The 23,651-nt window shown below is 42.7% G+C and overlaps 1 long non-coding RNA gene across 1 annotated transcript in view; it reads left to right on the top strand.

Moving 5' to 3' along the window:
- Positions 1-4,923: 4,923 nt before the first annotated feature.
- The window catches only part of LOC149524038 (uncharacterized), a 36,811-nt gene continuing 18,083 nt past the window's right edge, over positions 4,924-23,651 (top strand). The window contains exon 1 of the long non-coding RNA XR_016350004.1: positions 4,924-5,063. This is a non-coding gene — a long non-coding RNA (uncharacterized LOC149524038). The remainder of the gene's footprint in view (positions 5,064-23,651) is intronic.

Genomic DNA, 23,651 nt, shown 5'->3' with positions numbered 1-23,651 from the left:
TCTTAAAGCCGGCCCTGCCCATAAGGCTCTCGAGTGTGGAGCACTTGCAGCATTCGAATTCAGGGTATCACTGTGATTAGAGGTTCCAATTCAAAATCTGAACACAGTGCAGTTAGATTATGGGCTTTGAACTTTTCCCAGATTCAACTCTGTGTGGTTGACTCCAAACCTTTGTCAGGCTAGCAAGTCCACAACCCAGAGAACTCAGGGTATGTCTACACTACCCCGCTAGATCGAACTAGTGGGGTAATGTATGCATACCGAACGTGCAAATGAAGCCTGGGATTTGAATTTTTAAATGCCGGCTTGTTCGAACCCCGTGCCGCGCGGCTACACGCGGCACGGGCTAGATAGTTCGAACTAGCAAGCCATTCCGAACTATCTGTACGCCTCATGGAACGAGGTGTACAGATAGTTCGGAATGGCTTGCTAGTTCGAACTATCTAGCCCGTGCCGCGTGTAGCCGCGCGGCACGGGGTTCGAACAAGCCAGCATTTAAAAATGGTGCCGGCCGGCTTATGCAAATAAAGCCCGGGAAATTCAAATCCCGGGCTTCATTTGCACGTTCGGTATGCATACATTACCCCGCTAGTTCGAACTAGCGAACAGATATGTACACATCTTTGCACTGCTTGTAATCCCTCTACTAAATAGCACTTATTCTGTTCAAAGCGCTTCATAACCATTAACTGATTGCTCACAATAGACTTGCAAAAAGGCTAGCTGAAGACCACAGAGGAAGTCAGAAGTGATATTGGAAGTTAAGGATTACTGAGTCTCAGGCCTGTGCTTTAATATTACAGCACATTCTCTCATAAGAAAAATAACATGCCCCATACAACACATTACATTTAAGGAGGCACGATCAGAAAGAAAGTCTACATCTCTTCCAATAAATTCATTATTTTTGCCTATTTACTTTATTCTCACTTTTAAAATAAAAAAATCTGATCTTGATTCTCTTCTTGCTTGAATCAGTTTGACTCCAGTGTATCTCTATTGACTTCACTGATGTTACTTCTGACCTCACTGGTTTACACCAGCATGAGAGGAAAATCAGACCATGTGTTGGCACAAGTCTGGATTTAGACTTTATTTTTGGAAGTATGACCTTGTTCCTCAGGCTATTTTTTCAGAATTTGCTCAGTAATAACTGTTTTTCTGTTAACGATGTATGTACACTATCCACTTTCTCATTTACCCCTGATATTATTTTGCTGCCATTCTTTATTAAACAAGGAAGAAAGAAAAGTCATCACAAGCAGGTAGTCGTGTATGTCGAGGACTAATATAAAATGTTGGCATAGCTACTAGAATAATGAGTTATTTTATACTACCTTATAGAAAAAATAATAATAAAACATCTGTATTTTATATATCTATATTATAAAAGAGAGAGAGAGAGAATAAATCTCATTCTTTTCATGAGAAATAAGTGATGGCAATACAGGTTTCAGCATACAGGATTTATGAATATGCAAGCGTGCACCACTACTCTGTGTAAGCAACACACAAAATCATTCACACTAAAAACTGAGAGGTGGTCAAAAAAGTTAGACATACAATTGCACAGGAAAAGTATGCACGTAGTTGTGCACCTAATTTGCTCAGTCATTTTACACATTTTTGCAGACAAAAGTGATAATTGTGCCCACTAGATAAGAACATTTGTATTCTGTTGCTCAGTTCCATCAAGCATGCAAGTCAGGCATGTAATTACATACCTGTATTTGTGCATCTATTTTTTAATTTTGTCCTAAACATACAGCATGGTTTTCAAACAGAAAAAAGACATTTATTATCTGTAGATTACTTTCCCATTTAATTTGTGTTCTCACCCGATCTCCTAAATTAGGTGGAATCAGGCCTGATTAATAAATAAGAAATCTCCAAGGAAAACCCACATGCTAGTGATTCAGTTTAAGTCACCCAGTCTTTTGAGCCATAAAATAGAGTCCAGGTTCAAGCTGAGAACACTGTATTTGCCTTTGTACTGTACTAGCTTTTTCTTTACTGAATTATAAACTGTATTGTTGTTGCCCACCATTTCTGCGGGCAAAAAATGGTTCTGAGATTTTTGTTCAAAAGGAAAAAAAAGAAAAAATATTCAGTACAGGATATTTAAAAATGCTAGTGCAATAAGACTACGGTAATGTTTGTTTTGTTCCCTTATGTGCATGCTCCCATTTCAGGCAAGTGAAAATTCCAATTAATCAAGCTTTTTGACAAAGAAATCAAAAGGAATTGTAGGTGACCATTTCATAGAACCCACTTTATCAAAAGAAAAATATCATGTCAAGTCAAATGCTTCGAAGTCACTTAACATTCATGCTGGAAAGCACAGGGCTAATATTGCCAGAAATAAACATTGGCCTGAACTTTACCTCATGTCTAAAATTACAGCAAGAAGGAACATTTACCACAGTGAGAACCACTCTGACAGTGAGAACTGCTCACCTACTTTTGCTTTTTCCTGGCATGGAAGGCTCTAATAGCCCCTCTCTCCTACTGGGTGCACAAATTAATTCTGAAGCATGTAATAAGCTACAGTATTACCTGATGGGATACTGATGACACTGTATACATTTGCGAAGATGAAATACTCCAAGCAACAGAACAATTTCTCCTACATGCAGATTGCTAGGAACATTACTCTGTATCTAACTCTTTCCATCTACAGAATCAGAATCTCCATTTATTAGTTGTTCAGTGTCTTCACTGGATGACAAATTAATTGGAAGACTTAAGAGTGCATACAGAGCACTGACAAATGTATGCTTCTTTAATTATGATAAATTGATCAGACATGTTTGGGCTATTTTTAAAAGCCCAAATTTGTTGCTCAAATATCAGACAAAATTAAAGATCATTCCAAAGAGGGGGAGGTATGGGCATGCGCATTCTTTTAATGCAATTTCTCCACAGTTTTGCTCTGCCCAGCATGCATCAGTGATGTTGGCAGCCCCAGGGACCATATATCTGGCCCAAGGAATCAGTGCGTGAGGAAAGCCAATTCTATTTTTATTCAACAGTCTGAAGTTGTCATTATTCATGTTATACATTTGCGGTTTTTTTACCCTATAGAAAAGTGTAAACAGCAGGGGTGAAAGTAAACTGATTATACGCTAGGCACCTCTCCAGCAAGAAGGAGCTGGCTGGCTGGGGCACTCCATACTGTGGCATGCTCCCTCCCCAACTCCTGAAGTTCTCCTGCAGACTGCTGTGCAAAGCAGCAGGCAGGAAGGTTAAAGGTGCTGGCTGGGGATGTGCTCTCCCACAAATACAGGACACTGCAGCATCAAGCTCTCCCCCAGAGGGCCATTTAGAGAGGGCTGGGGGGACTGAAGCACCCTGCTTCCCAAGATTCATACCGGGATACTGCTTGCCTCTTGTTCCCTGACAGGAAGGGAACAGCAAGCACACAGTATCCCTGCCATCCTCTCTCTCCTAGCTGGGGAGCAGACGAGGCAGAGGAGTTGAGTGACCCATGTGGTGAGCTTTCCTTTTGCTCTCTGACAGTGACAAAAGGAAACAGCAAGCAGCGTCCTGGTGCAAATCTTGGAGGGGCTTCAACCACCCTAAAATAGAGTCCTTGCCTCCCTGCAATCCCCCCTACACACACATCCCCAACTCCTGCCCTGAGCCCCTCCTCACACACCCCCAACCCTGACTCCTGCATTCCCCCCCACATAAACACTCCAATCCTCTGCCCTGAACTCTCTCCCACGCCCCAACTCTTTGCCCTGACTCCTGCACCCCTCACATCCTCACCTCATGCTCTAAGCCCCCCATATTCACCACAACTCCCTGCTTTGAGTCCCCTGCACTCCATCGAGATTTCTTAAAGGTACTGCCCTGTTGCAAACCCTACAACCCCTTTGCCCTCGGCTCCTTGTGGCCGGGGGGCGGGGATTCAATACAACAGTAACTGTAAGAAATATAAGCTACTTTCACCTTTGGTAGACAGCCATTAAATAATCAATGTAATTCTCAAGCCATGCTGAAAGTCAGATGGTAACTATGGGACAAAAGTTTCAGAGGGGTAGCCGTGTTAGTCTGTAACTGAAAAAACTTAAACAATGAATAGTCCTGCAGCGCTTTAGAGACTAACAAAAAATGTAGATAGTATTATGAGCTTTCATGGCTTAGCTTCTCCAATTCTGTCTTGAAAAAAAGCATACCAGACAACTCCTCTCTCTTTCTGAGATGATAGTTTTAGAACAATCTTTAAACAATTCCTATTTCTAGCTAATTTTCTTCCTCTAGTCTAATTCTTTAGTTTCCCACTGCATTTCTGCTTTGGATTTCATTCCCACCCTAACCCCATAAGTGGTTAGTCTGTTCATCAGCTGTTCATTGTGTTCATCCCTACCATGTCTGTGTTTATAACACTTCCATGATGGAGATGAGGATGTTTTAAACATTTTGTCATACAAATTCCATAGGGGTTGACTTCACTGATAAGTAAAACAAGGAAGAAAGAAGAGAAGTTCAATTTGAAAACAAGTTAATGTCTCCCCCTCAACTAGGGTTTTGTAAGCATATAGATTGTGCCATTTAGCCCTGATTCAGTGAAGAGCTGATTCATGGATTGAAAAACAGCGGTATTTTAGAACTAGACAGTTTAACAATAGGCCAAATTCCTTATCCAGGGTTTAAATGATAGTGACGTTTAAAGGAAGGCTGAAGTTCCAAAAGAGTTCACTGGTTTGGAACACTTGCATGTGTACCATTGTGACGGGGCGTGGCAGCCCCGCACTGAATCTACAGGGCCCAGCCAGGGTTACCTGGCTGCAGAGGCCCCTCCCCCATAGCCCTACCGAGCATGCCTGGGCTGCAGCAGGGCTATAAAGGCCTGGGCCAGGACTCAGTCAGAGGAGACAGCTGAAGGAGAAGGACTGGAGAAGGGAGCTCCCCCTCAGCTGTGGCCAGGGACTCCAGGAGAGGCTGGACGGGATGCAGAGGCGAGGTGGTGCGACACGGAGACTGCCTGTCGAAGGGACGCCGGTCTGGAGATCGCAGCCAGCTGGGCAAGTCCAGGGGAAGGAAGCCTGGGGATCCAGGTAGGAAGTGGCCCAGGGCAGGAGCGGGAACCGCCTCTCCCGGCCCGAGAACCTCGGTGCGTTTCGGCTGGATGGCCCCGCCGAGGGAGTGACCCGCTACCTGGTCGCTCACAGGGCCCTGGGCTGGGACCCGGTGGAGTAGGGTGGGCCCTGGTCCCCCTACCTGGGGTGCGTCCCCGCTACAACGATAAGCTGCTTCGTGGACTCGGCCTTGCTTAAAGGGCCAGTTATAAACTACTGTGTGGACTCAGGCCAGAGGGCCTTAGCCCTGCCTAAAGGGCCAGTTATAAACTGCAGTGTGGACTCAGGCCAGAGGGCCTTAGCCCTGCTTAAAGGGCCAGTTATAAACTGTCTTACAAAGGTGTTGGGGACTCAGGCGGGCGGGGCCCGCCACAACCATACATACTGTCCTCTTCTAGCATACTACTGAGATGTGTGGCATTGACCTCAGTTATCTTTTCTCAGCATGGACTGGAAGTCTCACAGGCTGTTGGTCTAAAATTTTAGACCAAACAGAAATTGTGGGAGTCCAGCTGAATTTTTCATCTATTGTTATGATATTTGTGCCATCTTGGTTATATCCAAATGAGTTCTGGAAAACAGGCCTCTCTAGGGATAGATCCAAAGGCCATAATAAAATTTGGAGGGACATATTTGAAACTGGAATTTTGAAGTTGGCCCCTAAGATTCAAGAGAGGATTGCATCAATCAATGTATTTTTTTTGGAATACTGTACAGAGTTTGAGAAAATGTATATAATGTAGGCTTAATTTAAGAAAAGAAATAGAATTTATTAAGGTTTCTTCAAGCATTAAAACTCAAAGTGAAACTCCAGGAGATGGTGGGCCAAAACTAGATTTGTCAAAACCATCTTTGAACAGAAAACAAACTCACACTGCTCTTTTTATACTTAGCACCTGTAATGCTATTCTGTAGGTACAGCTCCTAAACTGAGCCATTCCAAGACAAAAGAAAACTTGAGAGGGGACTGCATAACATTATTATTTCAGAATTTTAAAGACTCCCCATGGTCACTTAGGGTTCGTCGAGACTACATTCCTCTGTCGAAAGAGGAATGTAAATGAGCCTGATTGAAAGTGCAAATGAAGCGTGGATTTAAATATCTCGCTCTTCATTTGCATATTCGCATCCGATCACTGTTTCGAAAAAGGGTTTTTCAAAAGTGAAACCCCAGTCTAGATGTGGTTCTTTTGAATAAAAACCCTTTTTCAAAAGAACCCGAAAAGATGAGTATGGGTTCTTTAGAAAAAGGGAGTTTTAAGAACCGTGTCTAAACTGCAGTTTCACTTTCGGAAAACCCTTTTTTGAAACAGCGATTGGACATGAATATGCAAAGGAAGTGCAGGATATTTAAATCCGCGCTTCATTTGCGCTTTCGATCGGGCTCATTTACATTCCTCTTTCGACAAAGGAATGTAGTCTCGACGAGCCCTTGGAGACTAAATTCAAAGTTCCTGGAAGACGGCTCCAGGATTATACTTCTCAATGTAGGTTGAGGCTCTCCAGTCCAGACCCTTGGGACCTGATCGGTGCCAAAACAAAGAATATGCCAGATCATGGAAGGTCAATTATTATCTAGCAGCATTCCCAATACTTCCACTGCTAACTGGGATGCTAACTTGGATGTTAGAAGACATTTCAGGGTAAACTAAAGCTAAACAACAGCACAGATCACTGAAAGCCAAGACTGGTGGCTGTCAACAAACTTTATGGGGCCACAGAAAACTTAGCCACATCCATGATAAGTAGACATTTGGATCACAGATGTTGCCAGACCAGAGAGTGCCGGATTAGAGATGTTCAGACTGTGTTCCCATCCTGTTCCTCTCTCTCGTCTCTAACTTGGTTATCTAGAAAATGTAAACTTGTGTTAGACTGGTGCACTTGACTGCTGCATTATGCTCATCAGTTGCATCTGTCTTTGTGCCTCAGCTTTTCAATATTATAGCATCTGTGTAGCCAGTGCCATCTAAAACGAATATCCATAATGGTCCTCTGAAGAAACACCCCACCAGAGGGAGAAGGAGGTGGGGGTGAGGGGAGACTAGCGATCCTTGATTGATTCCTTTAAATACGTGTCCATACTTATACTAAGCAATCAGTTCCACTTTTTATTTCATTGTGACTGTGGGTGCATGGCCCAGACCCAAAAAAAGCTGTAAATCTTATTTCTTACCACGCAAAGTTAATACAATAAAAGACATTACCTCACCCATCTACCTTTTTTTTTTCAAAAGAGCATATACTGTTGTCTCTTTAAGACATGACGGTTTTAGTAGAACCATACAGGAAACCACTGCCCACAAGCATTTACAGTACATGCTTGAATTGCTCTCTGGTGCTAGAGTCAGTAGAAACCTCTGTGCTGCTACTGAATGTTGAGCGAGACATGGGGGAAATGTCTCTCTGCGCCAGGTCACACATCAGTTACTGCTGATCATAATAAACAATTCTACCCTGCTTCCCCAAACACACACAGAACCATGTGGCTCATTCTGCGTCATTTAACACTTCACAGACAAACTTAACATCCTGCTTTACCCTGTGTGGTGACTCAGTTCTTCCTAAATACTTAACTGAAGTTTGTTTACTTCACAGCATTGTAATCCAGGGGGGAGGGAGCCAGGGAGGAAGAGTTGTCTGACTTTTTTGTCTGCTCAACCTCCCTGCCCCCAAACTTGGTCATCTTTTTCTTGTGTGTGGTTTTTTTTTTTTTTTTACTTATATAAATAAAATTAAGCTGTGGGGAGTCTGTTAATAAAAGGTCGGCACAACACAACCAATGGCAATCTGCAAGGCATGATTTAATCTCCATGGAAAATCAATTTTACTTAGAATAAACTAGCAAAGAATGGGGTTTACTCAGGAGAATTAATCTGGGAAGCATGATAGAAAAATATAGATTTTTTTTTCCACTATTGGAGTATGATGCACTAGTGCATCATACTCCATGTGTTAAAATGATACAGAGTTCTTAAAGCAATTACAGGTTTGTTTCCCCTTGAGTCTACTTAGATGTGTTTTTACTAAAGAAAAATCAAAAAACAAAGTGAGACAAAAACACCTGTTACATTAAAAAAAACTTCTTGAATAAGAGTTTATGGAATCAAAAAGCAACCAAAACCCCACTTAGAAATCACAAACATAGGACTGGACAGACATCAATAGATCATCTAGTCCAGTCCTTAATTTTTTGTCAAGGTCCAAATTTCTTGGTCAAGGTCCAAACTCCAGCAAACACAACAATAATGATCATAATGAATTAAATTAAAGGAGATTACCCATCTCCTAGAACTGGAAGGGACCAAAGGTCATCAAGTCCAGTCCCCTGCCTTCACAGCAAGACCAAGTACCATCCCTGACAAATATTTGCCCCAAATGGCTTCCACAAGGATTGAACTCACAACCCTGGGTTTAGCAGGCCAATGCTCAAACCACTGAGCAATCTCTGTGAAGATTCCATTACATCACTGTGCACTATGTTCCAGGTATAAACTATGTAAGAATACACCTCTTGCTGTGGTAAGAGAGAGTATGACCTTATGCTCTTCTTTTCCATACCTGTCCATTTGTGATAATTTGGAGGGTGGAAGAGTGAAACTATGCTAAAACAAGAGATGCTAATGAATGCCTTGAGTACAGCTGCAAACAACTGTATTCACAGATGGTGGGGCTTTGTTTCAGAAAGTGAGCCATTGTAAAGAAACAAAAAAACAAAGCAAATTCTGCTCTCAGGTTCGCCTATGCAATTTTTTAAAATGTGTAACAGATTAGAATTTGAAGAGACAAGTTGGGTAAAATAATATTTATTGGCCCAACAGATATATTACCTCACCCACCTTGTCCCTCTAGTATCCTGGATCAACACAGCTATAGCAATATTACAGAAAGCAGAATTTGGTGCATTTTGAGAGGGGGTGGAGAAATTATATCCCCTTGGAGTTTGGAGGAAGCAGAATGGTTCCATACTGCACACCTGGCCCACGCAGCATACAGGTTCAGAGATTCACTTTTTACCTCTGCATTATGTTTCTGATAGGCCATACTCAGATGGGAACTGAAATCAATGAGTTTTACCCCCCAATGTAAGCATATGGAGCTCTCTTTGCTCTAACACTGGTTGCTAGCAGAAGGACTCAGAATAAAACTGCACAAAGCTAGCAGTTCTTGGAATTCACTTGCAATTCAGCTTCTTAGCAGAATTTATACAGATCTTTTAATCATAAGAACATAAGAATGGCCGTACTGGGTCAGACCAAAGGTCCATCTAGCCCAGTAGCCTGTCTGCCAACAGTGGCCAGCACCAGGTGCCCCAGAGGGGGTGAACCGAAGACAATGATCAAGCGATTTGTCTCCTGCCATCCTTCTCTAGCCTCTGACAAAGAGGACAGTGACACCATTTCTGTCCCCTGGCTAATAGCCTTTAATAGACCTAACCGCCATGAAATTATCTAGCTTCTCTTAAAACTCTGTTATAGTTCTAGCCTTCACAGCCTCCTCTGGCAAGGAGTTCCACAGGTTGATTACGCGCTGTGTGAAGAAGAACTTTCTTTTATTAGTTTTAAACCTGCTACCCATTAATTTCATTTGGTGTCCTCTAGTTCTTCTATTATGGGAACTAATAAATAACTTTTCTTTATTCGCCCTCTCCACACCACTTGTAATTTTATATACCTCTATCATCTCCCCCCTTAGTCTCCTCTTTTCTAAACTGAAAAGTCCCAGTCGCTTTAACCTCTCTTCATATGGGACCCGTTCCAAACCTCTAATCATTTTAGATGCCCTTTTCTGAACCCTTTCTAAGGCCAATACATCTTTTTTGAGGTGAGGAGACCACATCTGTACACAGTATTCAAGATGTGGGCGTACCACAGTTTTATACTAAGATATTCTGTGTCTTATTTTCTATCCCTTTCTTAATAATTCCTAACACCCTATTTGCCTTTTTGACTGCTGCTGCACACTGTGTGGAAGTTTTCAGAAAACTATCCACAATAACTCCAAGATCTCTTTCCTGATTTGTTGTAGCCAGATTAGCCTCCATTATACTGTACGTATAGTTGGGGTTATTTTTTCCAACGTGCATTACTTTATACTTATCCACATTAAATTTCATTTGCCATTGTGTGGCCCACTCACTCAGTTTGCTGTGTGGCCCAATCACTCAGTTTGGTGCGATCTTTTTGAAGTTCTTCACAGTCTTCTTCTGTCTTGACTATCTTAAACAGTTTAGTATCATTCACAAACTTTACCACCTCGCTGCTTACCCCTTTCTCCAGATCATTTATGAATAAGTTGAAAAGGATTGGTCCCAGGACTGACCCTTGGGGGACACTACTAGTTACCCCTCTCCAATATGAAAATGTATCATTTATTCCTACCCTTTATTACCTGTCCTTTAACCAGTTCTTAATCCATGAAAGGACCTTCCCTCTTATCCCATTAAAATGTAATTTACACAAGAGCCTTTGGTGAGAGACCTTGTCAAAGGCTTTCTGAACATCTAAGTACAGGCAGTCCCCGAGTTACGTACAAGATAAGGACTGTAGGTTTGTTCTTAAGTTGAATCTGTATGTAAGTCGGAACTGGCATCCAGATTCAGCTGCTGCTGAAACTGACCAGCGGCTGATTCCAGGAAGCCCGGGGCAGAGCAACTCTTCCTCGGGCTTCCTGTAGTCAGCGCTGGTCAGTTTCAGCAGCGGCTGAATCAGGACGCCTGGGGCAGAGCAGCTTGGTTGCTGCTGGGTTGCTCCAGTAGCGCCGCTCCTCGGCGCTACTGGACCAACCCAGCAGCACCCAAGCTGCTCTGCCCCAGGCGTCCTGATTCAGCCGCTGCTGAAACTGACCAGCAGTGGCTGAATCACGACGCCTGGGGCAGAGCAGCTGGGGTGCTGCCGGGTTGGTCCAGTAGCGCCCAGAGTGGCACTACGGAACCAACCGGAAGCGCCCCAGCTGCTGTACCACAGGCGTCTGGAGCAAAGCCGCAGAGCACGGGGGCAGCGGGACGGCCCAGACGCGGCGCAGCTCTCCCGCTGCCGGCGTGCTCCGCAGCTTTGCTCTGCTTTGCTCCCCGTCTCCCTGGTCTGTTGGTCTCCAGCAGACCAGGGAGACGGGCAGCAAACCCCGTTCGTAACTGCGGATCCGACATAAGTCGGATCCGCGTAACTCGGGGACTGCCTGTATACTATATCTACTGGATCCACCTAATCTGCATGTTTGTTAATCCTTTCAAAGAACTCTAATAGATTAGTAAGACATGATTTCCCTTTACAGAAACCATGTTGACTTTTGTCCAACAAATTACGTTCTTCTACGTACCTAACAATTTTATTCTTTACTATTGTTTCGACTAACTGGAGTTAGACTTACCGATCTGTAATTGACAGAATCACCTCTAGAGTCCTTTTTAAATATTGGTGTCACGTTAGCTACCTTCCAGTCATTAGGTACGGAAGCTGATTTAAAGGATAGGTTACAAACCACAGATAATAGTTCAGCAATTTCCCATTTGAGTTCTTTTAGAACCCTTGGATGAATGCTATCGGGTCCCGGTGATTTGTTAACATTAAGTTTTTCTTCAAGGAACTTTACCAGAATTAACTAATATAACCCTCACAACAGATCACTATTGAGGTAATTATTATCCCTATTTTGCAGATGGTAAAATTAAGGCACAGAAAAGTGAAGTGACACACTGGCCTCTGCAAAGCGAGTTAGTATCTGAGCAGGAACTGCTGTTCTGAGATTCTTGGTGCTGATTCCTACTTCAGACCACACTTCCCTTGTATTTCTAGAGGTGAACCCAAACCAAAACCCCACATCTGAACACTTCCTTAAGTTTGGATCTGGCTTCAAACTTCTTGGCTGACCCACTGTAAAGAATGGAAGCAAACCCTCCTATCTGAACATGGGGACAAATTTAGATCCAGATCCAGAGCTGAATTTTGCAACTCAACACATCTCTAATATTTTCAGAAGTATTTGTGAATTTGATCCTGTGTGAAATGTTTCTCTTCTTGGAGAGAATTCAGCTTTTCCTAAATAAGAACCCTTGTATTCCCTATCTTTGCTAAAACACTGCATTTGTAGTTTTTTCACCCAGGCAAACAATCTTTTTTTTTTTTTTTTTGTAGAGAATCACAATTTTCCAACAAAATATATTTTGGCCTTGTCCATACAAAGGTGTTTTGTATCTGTATAGCTACACCGGTATAAGTTAACTGTGCCAGTGTAAAATAAGCAGTACAGATATGGCTTGCCCTGCTTTGACGATCTCTTACACTTATGCACCATATATACATTGGGGCTTTTCACTAGCTCAGCTGCAGTGATGTAGCTAAACCAGTAGAAAAGAAACACCTTGCAAGATCTCAACAAAAGATATACTAAAACATTGAGAGGAGACTACAGATCATTTCAGGTGATGGTATGTGGGGGTATTGAGGCATACATATTCATTTGGCTGGAAATTTTAACATTTGTTCCATATACCTACAGCTCTGAACAGAGTTGGCCAGCTGGGTGACTGCTATACTCTCAGACCCAGTGCCAGACCCATCACTTAAATTGTCCAAAGTTGCATTTCAACACATTTCTCCTTTCCCCATACCCTTGTTCTTTGCTTTAGGAAATAACAGCTCAGACAACAGCAATGTCTCTTTTCCTTATTGGTAAATAAGCACAGCTGCTATGGTGATGATGATAAAACAGAGGTCTGTTCTCAAATGGAAAAAACAGAATGGCAGTTTACATATTGGCTAGAAAACAATCAAAAGAACCCACAATCTAGAACTGCAATCCTATTTCTAGCTCGCTTCATTGTTTTAACAGGATTCTTATTCTATATTTAGAGACATGGGAAACCGTGCTAACCACACTACCCATTGTTTCTTAACCTCAAACAGCTCATATCAACTGCTATCCTTTAAGGACACTGAATGTATAGTCTAATCGAGCTAGCTATACAAAATTTGGGAAAATATAAATTAATATTTTCTCTGGAAAGGGTGGGGGCAAGATGACTCCTTCTTCCCACCTCACTACAGAAAAGGGGAAGAAGGATGAGCTAAAGTAACCTTTACTATTTTTTATACGTTTCTAGACTTGTGTAAAAAACCCACAGTAGATTTTAGCTCATGGCTATGCAATTACCCTTCCCAACGGTTGGGTGGAAATGAGGCAGACAAGAGTACCCCACAAAGAGCTGGGGATTTTCCTCATTTACCACACTGATATTATATCTAATTAGACAAGCAATAATAAGGGATAAACATAGCAAAGAAGGTCTGTTCTGTTGGGGGTTGTTTTTGTTGTATTAAAGGACAATTGTGAAGAGTCAAGCAATCTGAAGCCATGTTTACCATGAGTGATTGATCATTGTGAGCGGGGGGGGGGGGGATAACTAACAGCTGTATTCAGCTTCATCTCAGATAATTTTGCTTTAACCTTAACTAGTCAACACAGTACTGTTCAACATTAGCTGACTCAACTTTGCACACTGGTTTTAAACAGGATACTTTTTTAAAATGAAGACAATCCCTATCAGTTGCATGAGTCATAGACAAAAGTGTTCCTCACCTCCAAAGCCCATACTAGGCAACATTTCTCAGCAGAAAAAGGTTGAAGTTCTGTGAACAAATATGAACTCAATATTACCACTGGATAAAAAATTGGTCCATTTGTTTTTAATGTGTATCCTGAAATTATCTCCATAATAAAGCATGTCTTTTGCCTGCATTATAATGGACTTTCAACACAAGTCTCAAAATCCTAAATTCTCTAAAAATGTAAACACAATTTGCATCGCCAGTCTTTGCCTCTTTCCCTGGTAATTGATTCTTAAACCACGTAATCCTGACTATATGATGTCTGCAACAATTATCCATTTTCTCATGGTGTTCATAATTTTTTAGAGCCCTCAACATTTTGTTCCTGACAGTGTCATGAGGACCAAATCTCCATTTCACCTGGGCAGTGGAGGAGATGCCATCAGAGACCCAGTTTTGGCTTCCTGTTATTGAGCCATGTGGACCTGGTGCTTAATAAGATCTACACCAGTCACCCTGTGACAACTCCTGCCACAGGCAACAGGATAGGGATTGTTGGTGGGGGCTGCTCTTCCAGTGGAAAATGTCTTTTATAGATGGAGAAACTGAGACAAAGACAGGGCTAGCCATAGCCTCCAAGTCTTCTAATACCCGGTCATCTGACTGTTAAATATATATATTACACATCTATAAATACACACACAAGCAGATGTACCCAGCATTGCTTGGATCTTTAACTGAAGGGTTTGGGGGTTTTTTTGGAAAATAAATAAAATGTACATGATTTATTTCAATTACTGTATTTTTTTTTTAGAAACAAAGGAAAATGAAGACTGGAGTGAGAGTTCAGAGGCAAGGAGGGGCTTAGGGCAGGGTGGTGTGCAGGGGGGTCTCAAAGCATGAGATAGTGGCTTCAGGGCGGGGGGAAGGAGATGGAGCGCTCGTGGAGAAGGAGGTGGAGATGCAGAAACTAAGGCAGGTAGGAGGTGCAGAGCTCAGGGCAGGGGACTGGGAGGCGGGGGAAGGGGACGTACCGGCACTACTCATGGCAGCAAGTGTGGTACTGCTCTAGCGGTGGTTCCGCCAGGGGGACTGTGGCAGTCCTCCCCAGCCAGCATCTCCTGAAGGTCTGGGGCTGCATTCCCCAAGGGTGGCTCCCCCCAGGCGGGGGCATCCAGGTCTGTGTATTTGTCAGGTGCGAGTTGGGGCTCTGTGGGCTGGACCTGACCTCCAAGCTGCCCCTCCCCATCTTACAGCCTATGGGAAAGCTGCCCCTCCCCGGCCTACAGCTGCTCCAGGGGGTCTTGCTTGGGACAATGGCCACATGCTTCTGTGGCATGTTGTGAGGGACGGCACTCTGTGGGCTGGCCCCACCCTCCAATGGCCACTCCTCAGACTGCGGGCTGTGGGGGCAAGGCTCCGTGAGCTCCCCTTCCTCTAGCCCCTCCTGCCTCATGCTCTCTACAGAAGAACCATACCGCAGGGGCTGTCCCCCATGTCCCCAGCTGTCAACCTCTGTGGCCTACAGACTGCCTTGGAGCAACCCCCTAGCCTCGAGCAACCCCCTCCGCAGCAGCCTGCAGGCTGTCTGGGGTGAGGTCAAGGCTCCTGGGGGGCCCTTTCACACCACTCCACTCTCTACTCCCTACCTTTGCATGTGATAGAAAACGGTCCCATTCCTGGCACTTCCCATTTTCCAGGCACAATGAAATCCTGACTTTGATTTAAGGTAAGAGGAAGTTGCATGCCAAATTTGGTGGTCCTGGCTCTTATGGTTTAGGCGAATTTCTTGAACAAATGGACAAAGGATGCACCATGCACTCAAATATATATACAGATTTTAGACTGGGCCTATCTGTGTGTCTGTCTACAAGTCTGTTTGTTCAAGAACTCCTCCTACGTGGTAAGAGCTACAACCACCAAATTTGGCATTCAGCTGCTTCTTCTCTTAACTTAAAGCAAGGCAAGGGTTTGGTTGTGCCAGGACAACTAGAAGCCTTGGGGAAAGGATTGTTTTCCATAACATGCAAAGGGAGGGGTGGCTGTTCTGAGAGAGATGTACAGTAAAACTCCATTAGTCCAGCATCCAATGCTCCGGGACTCCTGATGGTCTGGCACCATCAGGAACCAGGAAGTGCTGGGGCAGCCGGACAGGCTTCCCCCATTCAGCTGCTGCTGAAACTGACCAGCAGCTGAATCGGGGAAGCCGGGAGCAGAGCAGCTGGGGTGCTGCTGGGTTGGTCCGGTAGCGCTGCCCCTCGGGGCTCCGGGACCAACCCGGCAGCACCCCGGCTGCTCTTGGGGACGCCTGGGGCAGAGCAGCTGGAGTGCTGCCGGGTTGGTCCCGCAGCGCCAAAGGACGGCGCTGCGGGACCAACCCGGCAGCAACCCAGCTGCTCTGCCCCAGGGGTCCCCGATTCAGCCGCTGCTGAAACAGATCAGCGGCTGATTCCAGGAAGCCCGGGGCAGAGCTGCTCTGCCCGGGGCTTCCTGGAATCAGCCGCTGATCTGTTTCAGCAGCGGCTGACTTGGGGACCCCTGGGGCAGAGCAGCTGGGGTGCTGCCGGGTTGGTCCCGCAGCGCCGTCCTTTGGCGCTGCGGGACCAACCCGGCAGCACTCCAGCTGCTCTATTGCAGGCATCCCCGATTCAGCTGCTGCTGAAACTGACCAGCAGCAGCTGAATCAGGGACTCCTGGGGCAGAGCCTGACTATCGTAAGGGGGGGCTATGAGGAGTCTGGGGTGGCATCCCCTCCCACACCACTCCAGACCCCTCCTAGCCCCCCCTTCTGATAGTCTGGCATATCTGGTAATCCAGCACCCCCTGGGTCCTAAAGGTGCCGTATTATCGGAAGTTTACTGTAGTATGATAGTGGTCACTGGGGGCAGCAAGCCTGCAGGGGAGAGCTATCCTACAGTGTCTACTGGGGATAGCCATACCATCAGGGGAGTGACCAGCAGGGCTGGGGCTCCACCATTTGGCTTGCCACCAGGCCAGGTAAGTGGGGTCTCATGCCCAGGAGACAGCCCCTGCCACACCTCTCCAAAGGGGGAGAGAGCCCCCACCAGTCCAGGAGGGGCTGGGAGAGGGAGTGAACCCCCCATTGGCACCTGGGGACAAGCTAGCAGGTGGGGTGCACAGTCCCTGCTGCCCTGGGCCACCTCTAGAGAGAAGCCAGCAACCATTCTCACCCTTTGCCCTGAGGCCCTCTTTGCCCCCTACCCCTCGCTCTCACACCTTTGCCTGCACACCCACACACACATCCTCAAGACACTGTCCTGAGTCCTGCACCCTACTGCCAACCCCCTGCCCTGAAGGACCTGGCAAAACTAGGGAAATCTGCTAGTGCATCCAGTACAATACGCAGTAGAGCAAGGAGAAATTCTGGGGTAAAATTCCTGCTGGACTGTTGGTGCAGGGAGGGGAGTGGGGGGAGGAAGGGAATTAAAGCAACAGGGCGTGGTACTGTAGAAGCATTACTCCACAAGCAGAGAGGAACTCTCCTTTCCCTGACTTGGGTAAACAGTGCTCCCATCCCCCATCGACTGGTGCAGTGAGAGCCTTCCCCATCCTGTTTCAATCTACTTACCATTGCTCATGTCTCATATGCATCTCATGATTTACAAGTCTCAACTTAGTCAGTGGTAGAGACGAAAACAGATTGCTGTCTGGGAGAAATACCAGAGGCTGGCCTCCCTCCTCAACAGCTGTGGCATCTTGACAGAGCACTAGGAGTTCAATCACCCTCAAAATCAGGACCCCAGTAGGATTTTATACTCTCAAATAATCCCCATTTCCTCACAGACACACACAACCTCCAAGACTGTCTTTCTCTCAAGTGGTGGCACTTCTGCTCCTTTTGTGCCTGTCTCTCCAGATCCCTTTGCCTGTGTTTCTTAAATTATTAGAAGTTTTCACCCACTACAGTTCTTCTCCTCCTAGCTGATCCAACTGGTTCTCAGGGGCTGTGGTACTGTGGTTGTTTTGTTATTGTTTGTTCCAGACAAGAGAGTTTCCAAAGGGTAGGGAGGTATTAGTCATTTCTTATGTGAAGTCGGTCTCTGATTTCCCTATTCTTAGTCTGAGAATATTTGCTTACTCTTCATTTCTTCCAATCAGAAGAGCCAGAAGAATGTGCCTTGAGATATCATTTACCAGGTTCAAATGCAACGAGAGGATAAAATGTTTGAAAATTTTAAAAATAATAATAATCAAGAAATGAATGTTGTAGTTTAGTGGGAACATCTCCTAGTTTGGTATAATAGCTGGACTAGTACCTATTGGATTCATTCTTCAACAAAAATCACAGTTAGCCTTTAGGCGTGTCAAGCCCCTAAATCCAAATAAAGCTTGAATGTTCGTGTATTGTGTGCCCCTCCCCAGTGCAACATAAATGAAATCCACAATACTTCCTGCCCCCTTAGAACTTTATCAATAGTGTTAAACTAATTTTAAATTAATTAATATAAAGCTATATCCCTCACTAAAATAATTTTTAAAACATTTATGAAAATTATTAGTATCCATCCCTTAAAGAGAAGATTCAGTGATCTACTGGAAGCTAGATACAGAGGATAAATATAATACTGATTTACTTCACTTGCAATCCCATCAATTTCAGTCAGACTCACATTTTTAAGGATGGTATGTGAAGAAGTAATTATATGATCTTTTGCTAGAACTATAACTTTATCTTTTCTTCCAGCACGGCTTGTAAAAAGCAGCACTCTCTTTAAAGCTAACAAAAACCACAAATGGAAAAAAGCAACTGAGAGTCTAAAAAACCCCCAAAACACCATACAACTTCTTTGCCATGAAGGTTGAAAGCAGTCTGACACTGTTAAATATGTTTTTAAAATAGGGGTATGTACCTGGTAGATCAACTATCCTAGTAATTAATAAAGAGTACTCTTCATTTGCATAGTATTTTACATCTTCAAAGTGCTATTCAAATATTAAATTGATATGGCCTGAAAAAACAAGTCCTGCCAGTCTAATATAAGCATGCATTTACAGGATAACAAATTATTAGCTATAAGGAACCATTTCTTTGGGATTCTATCATCATAAATTATACACTTTTTTAAAGATATTCTTTCAACCACCTGATTAATGATTGAATTGGAGCAGATTAATTTACTTATGGCTTGTAGAAACTTAATAGGTGGAAATTTAATAGAAGCCTGATAGAATTGTCAGAGGTAATTGATGCTTTAAAGGGCATGAAATCTGGAAAAGCACCCAGTCAGGATAGATTCACAGTGGCCTTTTTCAAAGCACAAAGGGACAGGCTCTTTGTATTCTTTAGACGAGTTTAATGAATTGTATAGTTTAGGAAGCAGACAGTATTCCTATTCTATGAGAGGCAAAAGTTGAGATAATATACCATACCCAATAAGGAGCTTCTTCATTAAATGTGTATGTTGTATAAACAAGTTTTCCTTCTTTCAAGCAGATTTCCTATGATTCTAAAACATTTTTAAATTGACATTTTAATTGTAATTTTTGCACAGAACAGTAAAAAATATATTAGGGAAAGATAGAAATTTGACAGCTCTTCAATCTCGTCACCCCAATAAATAAGGACATGGAACTTGTGGTTGTATTTCTAGTTCAGTCCTTTTTCTCTATTTGAACTCTGAAATTATTTTTTTTAAAGTCTGCAATAAACAAAACAAAAATTTAGTTTCACCATGCAAAGAGCACATTACAAAATCTTTGCACAAGGAGCCAGTCTTATTAGTTTAATGTTACACAGGAACTAGGAGTATATATTGAGGGAGAGAATTCAGAGTAGAAAGAATTGAGTCCCTCAGTTTACCACAACAGACTGTAAGAGTTTCATCTGTAAAATGCCTGACTAAATCTGAGAGAAAGAACATCCTTTTTTTCTAGTCAACTTTCCTACTCCTGATCCCTCTCTCTGTGACTACCATAAAGTCCCAACTGCTACATTCACACTATCGGTCTTCACATTAGCTCTTGTACTAGCCAGTAAGTAAAATCTATTGTAATGCTGTCTGGCTTGTAAATGAGAGGAACAATAGTTGAAAGTTTGAGCCTGACATCCAGCAATCCATGGTGATTACACAGAAAAGGAGATGGATTTTTTTCTGTGTTTTGTTATTGATATTAAGGTCAATGTCATCCATCAAGCCCTAGAGTTATTTCTGACATGGTTTCAAAGGTCAATTGGTCATGTGCAGTGACAATAGAAATCCATGGAAAAATGTACCCAAAAAACTAGGGAATGCTCCTTTTCACTCTCTATTGTCCTGACCTTACTCATATTTCAATGCCAGAAAACAACAAAGAGAGGTATTTTAAAATACTGCTTAAACATCAAGAAGAAAGTTCAAGCATCTAATTTACTTAAAGACTGGGAGCCAGCTAAGCTGTCCGTTTCTTTATTCCAAACAGTCAGTTTTAACCAGCAAATGCATTTCACCAATCTTTGTGTTAATCAGTGGTTCAGTTGCAAAACATAAACCTAATACAGTCACAAGTGAAGCTGATGACAGAATTCCCAATGAGTTCAACTGGAGCAGGCCCTATACCCTATGCTATGATTCACTTGGCCTGCAGCTTCAAGGGTTTTGTCCACCTTCTTTGACTCTAGGTATTTCACAAATAAAACACTGCCAGTCAGCCCGAATTCTGGGGATTCAACCCGCACACCAAGCAAAAAGTGCTGAAATCCATAAAATGTGACAGGGCAGCTGTAGCACCCCCTCTAGACATTGAGGAAACACACAAGGGGAATGAAATTTCATCTGTTAGCAACCCCTGATGCATAACAGCTGAATAGATTTGAGGCAGCAGTAGCCACTTCACCTCTAGTGCATGTTCTCCTCTGGAGCAAAGTTCTGTAGTGCACCAATAGGGAGGCTGCCCCTGTGAACATAAGTTCTGTACCATAAAGAACATGTGAACTTTCTACAAAGTGCTCCTAAATCCTTCTCCCCATCCATTTGGGCACAAGAACCATGCTGGCTGAGTTTGTTTCTAATACCATGCGCTTTTAACAAAACAATTACTTCACTATGAATTGTGTGGGTATGTTTACGGAGAACTATAAACAAAGTAACACCTCAGATAGTTAAGAACTATATTTTGACATCTACTGAGTGGGTGTAATGGGTGCCATATATCTGGGGTTTCCACACATGGGGCTATGCAGTACTTCTGATATATGAAGTAACAACATACACCTCACCTCAATTTATGACAGGAAACAAACATTGAGTCTAGCTGTACTACCTGCCTAATATTAATCACATTGATCGTGATAGCATGTAAAGGCCAGCCAGCAACTGAGCCCTACTGGGTTAGGCACAGGACAAAAAGTAGTGATGATCCCTGCCCTGAAGATCTTACATAGTATAAAGAGGCACATCAGACATGGGCTGTGGGAAGGCACATAACACACAAGCAATGTGCAATAAACAGCATGTTAGTTCCATAAATTAGTTTGTGGGCTTTGCTTTGTTTTTGAGAGTGAGGGTGAGTTCAGGAGGGACAAGTTAAATGGAAAGAAAAGGGAAAGGTAAGGAGCTACTGAAAGAAAGGGGGATCAGGAAAGATAAGGGTAAGAAAGGCTGGTGCAGAGTGAAGCTGAAGTAAAGGGAGACAGAGAGGGGGAAGGACTGGAGCAAACAGCCAGTCTGCACTGAGCAAAGAAAGCCCATTCAAAAGTAGAAAGTTTTCCACCTACCCAAAGTCCTGAAGGTGTGGATTAGACAGATTCAATCATTTCTAGTCAATTTAGCCCACCTAATTTGGTAACAGTTTACTTTACAGGCCACAGATTTCATGTGATAGTTCCCTGCTTTCACTATAATTGTTCCTCATTTAATTACAATGCAAGTACCACAGAGAGCAATGGAAATTAGATGGTAAATAATTACCAAGTAAACAGACAGTCACTTTTATTTTCTCTAATGATGTAGCTCATAATATTTGTCAGTTAATGAACAGAGTCTACGAATGAAATTGCATATTTAATATTTGCCCAATAATACAATAATAAAATACTACCTCTAATTTGTAATAATGTTTGTCAAGTAAAAAGGAAAAGCACACACTGAAAGATGAATTCTGATGACAAGTTTAGAGCAGTAGTTTTCAACCAGGAGTCTGCAGTCTATGTCTAAGATTTGCAAAGGGGTCTGCTCCTCCATTTGAAATTTTTTAGGGGCCCACAAATAAAAAAATGTTGAAAGCCACTGATTTAGAGTATAATGATCAAGGGCATAAAATTGTTATATAGAGATTAACAGAAAATAGATTTGTTCAACATACAACAAGGAGTTCACATTCAATTAATCAAATGGAATAAGGAGTGTTTTAACTTAATGAAATCAGAAATAAAATTAAAAGTGAGAACTGCACCTCTGATACCCTCAGTGACCACAGAGGCATGTCTAAACTGAAGTAAAACACCCTTGACTGGTCCATGTCAGCTGACTCAGATTGTGTGACTATAAAATTGCAATGTACTGTAGATACTTAAACACAAGTTCAAACACCTATATTGCCATTTTATAGCACCACAGCGCAAGCTAGCTATTGACATGAGCCAGCATGGGAACAGAGTAGCATCTGTATAACTAAGGGATAGAATCAAAGTTATTTTTGGTTGGGCTGCTTTAATATATGATATATATGAAGACCCTTATAACAAGGTATAATATACAGAAAATATAGGTATTATTTCCAGATCTGTCATTTTTCAATGAAACTAGGTTAGACAAATACCTGTCAGGGATGGTCTAGAGATGGTTCTTAGTCCTGCAGTGAATACAAGAGACTGGACTTGATGACCTCTCAAGGTTCCTTCCAGTTCTATGATTCTAGGCATTTATGCTGCACATGTCACAACTGTATCTGAAAATCTTCACTGTAATATAAGACCTATGGGGAAATTATTTTTAATCTTTTCAAATGAATGTTGAAGTGTGGCTGAAACATCACAAGCTGTTGAGTCTCCAAAACATCAACATTATACTAACAACAATTATTCATACCCTTACTCTCTGAATATGCTGAGAAGGGTACAATTTGAGGGGAAAAAACATTTAAAAAATTAATTTGGAGTACCATGCTGAGGTCACACAGGTCAGAATTTGGCCCTGTGTGACCTCAGCATGCTACTTCCATATTGAAAGAGCTACATTGCTCATCTCTCCACAAATTGATTTTAAAATTGCCTTAAAGACAAGACTGTGCATCAATGTGTGACTTGTCATTATTAATCTGAGTTGCTAACTCTTCACTCCCTGAGATCATCTGAGTCTGATCTATGAAAAGACTGGGTAGGTGAGGTAATCTCTTTTATTAGTCCGGCATCTGTTAGTTAGGAAGACAAAGGTCTGATGTATTGATCATTCCAAAATGTAGGTTAAATAGTATAAGTGCACTGCTGGCCAAGGTTAAAAATGCTGAGTTAACAGACTCATTTCAATTTCGTGATCTATTATTTCACACAAGTATATCCTCTCTGGCAAAGAATGCCTCTGCAACATTGGAACACAGCTGTACTGTGTTTTACTGGAAAGCATCTTGGAATGCATTTGCATAATTAAGCCTTTTCCACCCGACTAGGGTGAAATGTTTCACATTGATAACATAAGCTATATTACCTTTGCAAATGATAGACAGTTTGATAATAAAAACTATTTAATAATAATTTAATAATAATAAAAACTATTCCATACCTATTCCATCCCAAAATAGAGGTTTTTAAAAATAACCACAGAGAACACTGTAAGGGATGCTGCCTCCATTTAGTATCAAAAGGGGGAGCTGTGTTAATCCATAACTTTAAAAACAATAAATAGTCCTGTGGCACCATGGAGACTAACAAAAATATACATAGTATGAACTTTGGTGGGCAAAACCCACTTCTTCAGATGATGAGCCATTTAGTATGAGGTTTTGGCAGAAATGGTCAATCAGAAATAGGACTGACGTATCACCAAGACAGTGGCAAGTTTGATAATGACTCAGTAATAATCCAGAA

This window comes from Pelodiscus sinensis, chromosome 7, assembly GCF_052426305.1.
Source record: "Pelodiscus sinensis isolate ZL-2025 chromosome 7, ASM5242630v1, whole genome shotgun sequence".
NCBI classification, from domain to species: Eukaryota; Metazoa; Chordata; order Testudines; family Trionychidae; genus Pelodiscus; species Pelodiscus sinensis.
The sequence above is the reverse complement of the archived record's forward strand: the minus strand, read 5'-3'. Positions and strand labels throughout refer to the sequence as shown.